At 37.3% G+C, this 8,949-nt stretch overlaps 1 non-coding gene across 1 annotated transcript; it reads left to right on the forward strand.

Moving 5' to 3' along the window:
• The first annotated feature begins 4,819 nt into the window (after window positions 1–4,819).
• On the forward strand, window positions 4,820–5,006 carry LOC131985670 (U2 spliceosomal RNA). The gene has a single exon (XR_009395652.1). It is a non-coding gene; the product is annotated as a U2 spliceosomal RNA (small nuclear RNA).
• Window positions 5,007–8,949: the final 3,943 nt, after the last annotated feature.

Below are 8,949 nucleotides of genomic sequence, written 5' to 3' on the forward strand. Positions count from 1 at the left end.
GTTTCCATCTAACTTTTAGCAAGAAAGCAAATGAGCATATTTCCCAGAGATGTCAAACCATTTCTTTAATTGATATGGGAATAAAGATGTTTCAGTAAATAATGAATAAATCAGCCTGTCACTGTTCCCATGAGTGTGAGCTGCCATGCATTATCAGTGTGACAGCTCAAGGTTTTGCATGTTGACAGAATTGCCAAGAGACACACAATTGACTTATTCATGACCAGAACACAATACAGGGCAGTCCTGACAGTTAACAGAAGACAAAAAGATGCAGATGATATTATAGCGATGTAAAAACAATCATGTGTAATGGTGTCATAGAAAATCTTTAAAGAAAAACACTTGACGACCAGGTAGATTCGAAATAAAGCCTTGTAGAACCTGATAATGTAATAAATTCCCGATAATGTAATAAAGTTGAATGCATTCATGTGTCATGGATACCTCGTTTGTGAAAAACGGATGAACGGGTCAAAAGTTAATAAACATTCAACTTTGACCTGTTGGTGGCGCTAGAGCTCTTGAGCTAGAGTTGCCTACACAGTATCACCACTTGAACCCAAGTAATGGGTGGTCTGCTGTTAAATTATTACAATATTGGGGAATTATTACATTATCAGGACTTATGAAATGAAGGCTTACCTGATAATGTCATAACCTCCCATTAATGTTATACTTTATTACATTATTGGTAAAAAAAAAAAAAAAAAAGTGTATTACAGTATTGGGAAATGCACTTTATTACATTATCGAGAAGTTATTACATTATCAGGTTTTATTACATTTTCAATGGACTTAAGTGCAGATTGTATTACATTATCGGGGTTATTACATTATCAAGAATTTATTACATTATCAGGTTCTACAAGCCACAGACAAATCCAAAGATCAGAACAACTCTGAGGAGACAACGCCTTGTGTTTCTCTTTTTAGTTTGTAGGTTCGTGCGTCATTATTTCTGTGTAACTAAAGTTCAATGTCCTGTAATTTCCTGTTATGTTCCACTTTTGATATAAGAGCACACTTGGGAGGTCAGATTCCTATTCTAATGTTATCGTATCAACCAGAGCATCCTCTTCAGGTATGCTAAGCTGACTTGTCTAATGAGTTTTTCCTTTCCCATAAAAACTGAAATCCTACCTTTTGCCAGGTCATGTCATGCATTAATTTCTTACATTACCTATACATTTTCAACAGATTTACACTACAATGGCTCCTCTCTAAAAACCTCCCTTTGTTTACTCTGAAGATTATATTTAACTACACCTACTACACATCAATTATTACCAGGACAGCAAATGTATTGGTTCCAGGAGATCAATCAGATTTCCCTAAAGATGTAGAATTTGAGCAGCTGCTGGATGCAAATTACAAATCGACGAATTTAGCTCTGTGGTCAAATGAATGCATCTTCATAAGCCGAAGCTAAAACGTACTTACCTAAGCATATTGAAGTGTGCTGATGGATAATCCTGAGACCACAAAGAAGGAATGGAGGAGGTCACTTGCCAGCAGGCGTAATTAAACCACGGCTGATTGGAGGTTTAATTTGTGGGGGAGAGTTCACACATGCAGGCGTTGACTAAACTAACACTGACTGGACTATACTCGTGTGTGCTTTTATTAACCCTTTGGGTCTAAAGTGACCTGACTGAGTTTTTAATTTTCTATATCTTTGCAATAAATTATTTTCATCATCCAGTATTCCAGGTTTTCCTAAATCAACTTGTTTTTGATCATCATACATCCTCATTTTTTGTTTTCATGTCTTACTTTTTGAATAAAAACCCTTATTGTATCGCTACGCTTCTAATGCACGACATGGGTCAAAAATTTCATTATGGTGTATTGTGTGTATAACTTTAAGGAAAGATGAATTTAATCAATTTTGGAATAAGGCTGAAACATACAAAAAATGTGGAAAAAGTGAAGCGCTGTGAATACCTTCCAGATACACTGTATGTGTGACAAAATGATACATAAACATGTTAAATATATTAAATATATGAGTGTGGAAAGTAATTATTTGAAACAAATTACTATTATTATAGTAATTTCATTTTAAATCAAATTTGGATGAATGAGTCATTTTTTACCCATGTTGTGTATTAGAAGGGTTGTCCATATGTTGTGCATCAAAGGGTTAATTAGTTTGACATTATGGGAAATTTGCATATTGTTAAATCAGGAAAAAAACATAAATACGCATAAGTTTAAAGAAAAAACATTTGGAGGAATGTGCTCATTCACTTTCCTGACAAATGTCACACTTTCCCCGTGTGTCATCTGTCTGATTGTCTCCCCTAATAACCGAATGTGTTCACACTGTAAAAAAAAAAAAAAACTGTTTTAAAAACGGTTGAACTTTTTTAAATATTACGGTAAAAAGATATTAGCACTGTTGATTTCATGTTTAAGATTGCCAATTTATTCCATTTTTTACTGTATAAATAAAAGGTTTTTCCATCAAAAGAAATGCTGTTCTGCCATATAATTGAAAAGAAAATACTTTATAAATGCTGCATGCATTTATTTTTATTTTTTTACAAAAGATAAATGCAAAAATTACAGTGATGACTTGTATATATATTACATTAAATACATATTACAGTGTATTTTACAGTGAAGTAATGTATTTTTCAATAAACAAAACTGTAAAAAATGCTGTTTTGGCTGATATATGCATTTATGGTGTTTCATTGTTACTGAAACTGAATTAACTCATTTATCATTTCATGGTAAATGGACCTGCACTTATATAGCACTTTTCTAGTCGCTTTGCGACCACTCAAAGCGCTTTACACTACAGACTTGGATGTAGAACTATTTCCATCAAGTCTTTCCCTTTTAAGTGGATGTTTTATGAAGAGGCATGTATATTTTTGGCATGTATTTTCGTACATGTTTTTTTTCTTGTTCCTCCGTGTTGTATCCTTAATGTGTGGGCAGCATGACATTTGTGTGCTGCATCGCAATCGATTTAGGATCCCAAGGGCCAGCCGGATCCTATATAAGAGGTCCTTTATTCCCTGTGCTATGAACAGGCACTGAACACAGAATGGCCGCATCAGGGAACAATCTGTATTTTAGATATGTGCTCTTTTATTATTAATAAGACTATTTGCCGCCACCGTCCCCCTATGGATGGTAATGATGTTGGGACATAATCTATTCTGCTGCCTCATTTCCTTGTCTCCATGTGTATCTTATCAGCCATGACAGCTTAGCACTAGATAATAGGGGCGAAAATCCCATTTTATTTTTGCGGCGGACAATAAACAGTTAAATTTCGCAAAAATTAACGGCATTCACAGAGTGTTAATTCTTACTTTGTACGCCTTCTCAACTCAAATCTAAACCCAGGCCAGTCCAGATGTAGTCTCCTGCTACTTTTACATTCTTATCATGGAGCTTTTTTCTTTCAACAGATCAAACATTTCTTCAACAAAGAGTGGGTAATTAAATGATGATATAATTATTAATACAAATGTAAAACTATCTGTTATATAAAACATGTACCGGTGTCATGTGTTATTCTCTCTTTGAGTTGCAAATGAAGTCATCAGCACTTGCAAATGAGTGTGTTACACTTTACTGGTGCACAGCAGCAGGAGGAAGCGGACGTGTTTCAGCCTCAGGCTTTCCTCAGAAACACGTCCGTTTCCTTTTGCACCGCAACCGCAACAGTGCTGACGTCTCCATTAACTAATTATGTGATTTTCCATTTGGCGCTGTTACACTCTAAAGACATTTGAGTGGGCATCTACTTCTTTTAACCTTTAGATTAAAAAATCTGCCAAAAAACAACATATGAGCAGTAATATAATTTCTTTACATGTATACAAAGTTCAGGTGTTATAAATTGTTAGTCAATTTTTAATCTACTTTTAAAAATGACATATAACCAATCAGCAATACGTGCCTTTTCTTTTTGCAGAGCAGGTGAACTTAAAAGTTTCTTTAATCAAAGAATGCAGCAGGGTAAGTCCTCACAGAGTGAAAGAAAAAGGCTACGAAACACCTGACTGAGTAAAAACTAAACAAAGAAAAGTTGCTCCAAAGGAGGAAAAACTTTGAACCTATCTACACTAAAAACTAAATATAAAAATCAGAAAACTAAACTCTCGGGGGGAAAACTATTAAATAATAAGACCTACAGACAAAAAGCGCTCCAAAAGGGAGGAACAAAACCTGGTAGGAAAAATAAAAGATTTTACTAAAACACTATGAAAAACTGGATCAGGACTAAAGGGAGAAAAATAATAAAGAACACAAAATCAGTCCAAAAGGAGGAAAAACAAAACGGCTGACTCAAAAAACTATGAAACTAAGAACTGTTGACACGACAACACATAACCAGAGTTTTCTAAATTCTCCACTTTGCCCAGAGTTTTTAGAAATAATCGTTTTCTGTGACAAAAAACTGGGTTTTCGTGTAAATGAGTGGCCAAACCGCATGGAAATATCTGCGGTTTCCCCTTCGTGTAAACGGGGCCCAAGACACAGACTATTGGAACACATGGAGGGAAGGGAGCACCAGGTGAACACAATCGGTAATTAGGGGAGACAATCAGACAGATGACACACGGGGAAGGACAAGTGACTGCAGTGTGACATTTGGCAGGAAAGTGAATAAGTGTTCAATAGCTGTGTCCCAATGTCAAGGATCCTTCCTTGGTAGGATCCTTCCTTCAGAGTCGGGTCCTCCGAAGGCAAGGCAAGAGTCCTTCCTTTGACTGGTGTAATGCACAAATGGGACAGCCTTCAGAGTGTGCAGCTGTGCGTCATTGCGTAATTGGACGTCCTGCTTAACTTCAGCGCCGCTCTCGGCCCTTTGGCTAAGATCAAGTGTAGTATCTGTTCTTATCAGTTTAATAAAAAATAAATAAATAAATTCAGCGCCGCAATTTCAAAATCAGTTCACGACATGAATGTGTCTCTGGCATCAGCACTCTGACACATATTTGTGAAAATGGAAGAAGATGCTTTAAGGTTGAATCTCCACGATTTATCAAGTAAAAACCATAAAGTGGATTAAACCTGAATATTTAACTGATCCTGGCTGAAATGCAGCGGCGCATAATTCATCATGGAAATATGTTCTGTGATTTTTTATTTTTTATTTTACAGTAGCCTACAGTACAATAACAGTTATTTATAAATAACAATAACGGATAATAGCGGACTTTCGGTCCCTGTAAAAACAATAAAGAAATGTATAACTTTCTGAATGGCACAGTTGCACATAGTACATCATCATGGACACATATAAATTAATAAACAATAACTTTAGCGACTGAGACGGCATTAATTAACTTAACCGGCAATGTATCAAGATGACGTTTATTATCTTTAAGCTTAATATTCTGGCATATGCTTATTCATATGTTTTTGCTTGACTCTGAACACACGTTTTGTAAGTTATGTGATAACATTCAGTGTAAACTGAAAATATCTACATATTTAAATGCATATTGCGCCGCCGGCGTCGCTGTTTCTACGCTCGCCATTTTTAAATCTCCCGGTAGACCGGTGTGCGCAATGCTTTATGGGTAGTCGGAGCACACGGAGGATACACACATGCATCCTCAGAATTTGGGCAAAAGAAGGACTCTGTCCTCCGGAGCATCCTCGACATTGGGACAGTCCTTCGGCGGATGTCGATGACGTGGTGTCCTTCAAATCCAGCCGTTTGAGCATCCTTCCTTGACTTTGGGACACAGCCAATGTTTTTTCTTTAAAATGTAAAATGAAACGAGAGGAGAGTTACTATTTCAAAATAAAACAGGAAATAACAAAACCAGAACACAAAATAAAACACCACCTGTGTCATTTCTTTATGGAAAACTGGAAGAAGACTTAATCACCCCTGGAACCTGATCTCAAATGGCTTACCTGTTAAGCTTTGGACCAAGATATTTATCTCTTTTTATCTCTTGATGCTGATGTGCTCCAGCTTGATAACCGTTTTCTCTACAGGTGAACTGGTATCTGGATTATGAGGCCAGTGAGAAACCATGCTGTCAGCAGACAAACAGAAAAGCTGATAAAGGAGTTAGCGTTAAAGTCAACAGAGCTCAAGTCCTTGAGATCCAGAGTATATCGGCCTCATTGTTCATTTTAGCAGACAACATGGAGATTTATTTTTCTTCCTTGCAGCTTCAGTTGGACACTGAGCCAGCTACCTCAGCAGCACCTTCCCTCTGGGGTCATGATGAAGCTGCTGCTCTCAGTGCTTAGCTGAGACAATCCACCTCCAGGTCCTGCCCTGTACTTTTCTCATTTCACTTTTGGCAAGAAAGTGAATAAACTTTTCCCCCAAATAATAAAGTTTTCTTAAAAGTTTAATGAGGTGGACTTCTTTTCATATGCTTTGTCTTGATGTTTTTCCTCTTTCCTGTCATTTCAAAGTTTGATTGATGTTCCTTCAGACTCCAGCCCCATGAGGGGGTTCCAAGACAATGCCCATGATGTTGGTTGCCAACCTTTTCTAATTTAAGGGTTCATATGGATGATTTCATACTTGAACACCCAGTCGCTGTTTTAAACATGTGGAAACATCGTGAAACAGAACTTTTTGGTTAGGTTTAGGCAGCCAAGCTACTTGGTTACAGTTGCAAAAAAGCTCAGAATTCCAGAGTTTTATTTTTTGTAGGAATATCTATTATATGTGGAGAGTACTAACTAAGTATACTAACAAATAATTACACAAGTTAGTTGAATTTAGGAATATGTACCATCGAAAAACTAACAAAATAACGAAAACTAGAATGGAAAAACATTTTCGATAACTGAAATAAAAAGAGATTTTAAAAAAAACGATAACTAACTGAAACTGTATTGTGTGGTTTCAAAACTAAAACTCAGTAAAATTATAGTGAAAATGTCCTTCGTTTTCATCTTTGTCAACTTTTTATACATAATCCAGTGTTTCTATTTCTCCACCACTGAGTGTGTGTATTCCTGCTTTGTGGGCTTCCAGGAGAAGCGCGAGTGAAATGACTGTAAATACACTGAATTGGCTGTAAAGAACAACTTCACAGCTTTCAGGAAACATTGGAATTTTCCCGATAGCTTAAACCATTTAGTTATTATGGTAAAAGTGCAACATGGTCTCACAGGAATCCGTGAAATAGCCACGGATTTGCTTAACTCAAAATCCGTGGAATAGCCACGGAATCACTCAAATTTCCGTGAAACTGACACGGATTTCGCTACAATGCAAGTTAATGACAGTCATATCCCGTGGCTATTCCAACAAACAAAGTGATTATGTACATTCACTGAGTGAATATTTAGAAAATAAAACATATTTCTCACTAGAAATGTGATCAAAATCCATTTTTATGCAGAAACGAAGTCAAAATATTGATTTTTTTCACAAAAAATTAGAGAACTGTCTGCCATGTTTTTTGTTCTGACCGCCGGAACCTTGAAAGTCACGTGACTTGGAACAAACCAATAAACCTAAAAATATCCATGGAATAGCCACGGGATATGACTTATAACTTGCATAAACTTGCATTGTCGCGAAATCCGTGTCAGTCTCACGGAAATTTGAGTGATTCCGTGGCTATTCCACTGGTTTTGAGTTAAGCGAATCCGTGGCTATTTCACGGACTCCTGTGAGACCAGGTTCTAAAAGTGTCACCGGTGCAACGCTCTGTAAACTTTGGATGTTGTGTTTTCACTGTGTGCAAGTGAAAGTCTTCAATTTAACCATGATGTTACAAAAAACAAAAAATAAACTAAAACTAGTGTGTAACAGTGTGTGTGTGCTGCTGCTGCAGAAGGTGTTCACTTAGCAATCTGTTTACAACAAGCACCAGACACTCTGTGCACAGTTAGCAATGCCGTTAATTCACAATCACTATGTTTATGATCAGCGGAGACTCTGTGCATAATTAGCCATGCTGCTTTCAGCTGCTGACGTTGTGCACAGTTAGCGACGGCGAAAACCATACGTCACCTCCGCAGTCTCTAAATCCCTCTGGGGGCTAACTTGTAGTGGAGACACGCAGAGTGAGCTGACTTTTGAGAGGGTGTGGCCTGAGACTTTCCCAGTGGCCACTTTCCCTCCCTAGTCGAAACGCAGCTGTTGGTTGTAAGAAAGGTTACAGGACACAACACATTCACAGCATTGAGCCTTAACTCCAAAAACAGTTTGCATCAACACATGACCAAAAACCAAATAGCACACAATAACTGTTGGACTTTTGGCCCATGGGGGTCTGAGATTTATTGCCCATTTTTTCCCAGGAAAGCTACTCAAGCCCACATACATCCAGCTCTTCAGCTATAGCCTCATACTCCTCCCTGATCCAGTCTTGACTGCATGAGGCTCACGCTGTGAGTTTCCCCATCAAAAATAATCATTCCATGATGAGGTCTCATCACTGGAGGCTATTTCTATCTCATCAGCTTTTCCTATAATGTGCATCCTTCACAGTATGTCACATGTGTTCATGTCATGAATATCTCTCAAAGCCCCTTTTTCAATTAGTCTCTCCTGATTGAAGTATGAACACATAACTGAAAGTTCTGATTGCTACTACTTTGTGCTAATGTATAATATATCGCAATCAAGAACATTTCAGGGAGGTTTAGCTCCTGGAGTTGTCATGGCCGGTGCACAAAAGAATTGTGAAGGCAATTACAAAAAGGTGAAGAGGTCTTGCACACAGTCTGCACTGAAAGGCTGTATAAAAGTTACTGTTAAAGTATTAAAGTTTTTGTAGGTGCAGACAGTAATTACAAATATTATTTTATTGCTTTTCAGCTGATTCTGTCCTCACAAGAAAAACACAACAAGTCCTCCGAACTATACGACCACAGAGGTTGTTCATATGTTCTTATACAACGTTTACGAAATCTCGGCTTAGGATAAAATCGTTTGGCATAAATTACCGTATTTCCTCAAATAGTAGCAGGGGCTTCTATTAATAA

The sequence above is a fragment of the Centropristis striata genome, chromosome 14, assembly GCF_030273125.1.
Source record: "Centropristis striata isolate RG_2023a ecotype Rhode Island chromosome 14, C.striata_1.0, whole genome shotgun sequence".
In the NCBI taxonomy this organism is placed as follows: Eukaryota; Metazoa; Chordata; class Actinopteri; order Perciformes; family Serranidae; genus Centropristis; species Centropristis striata.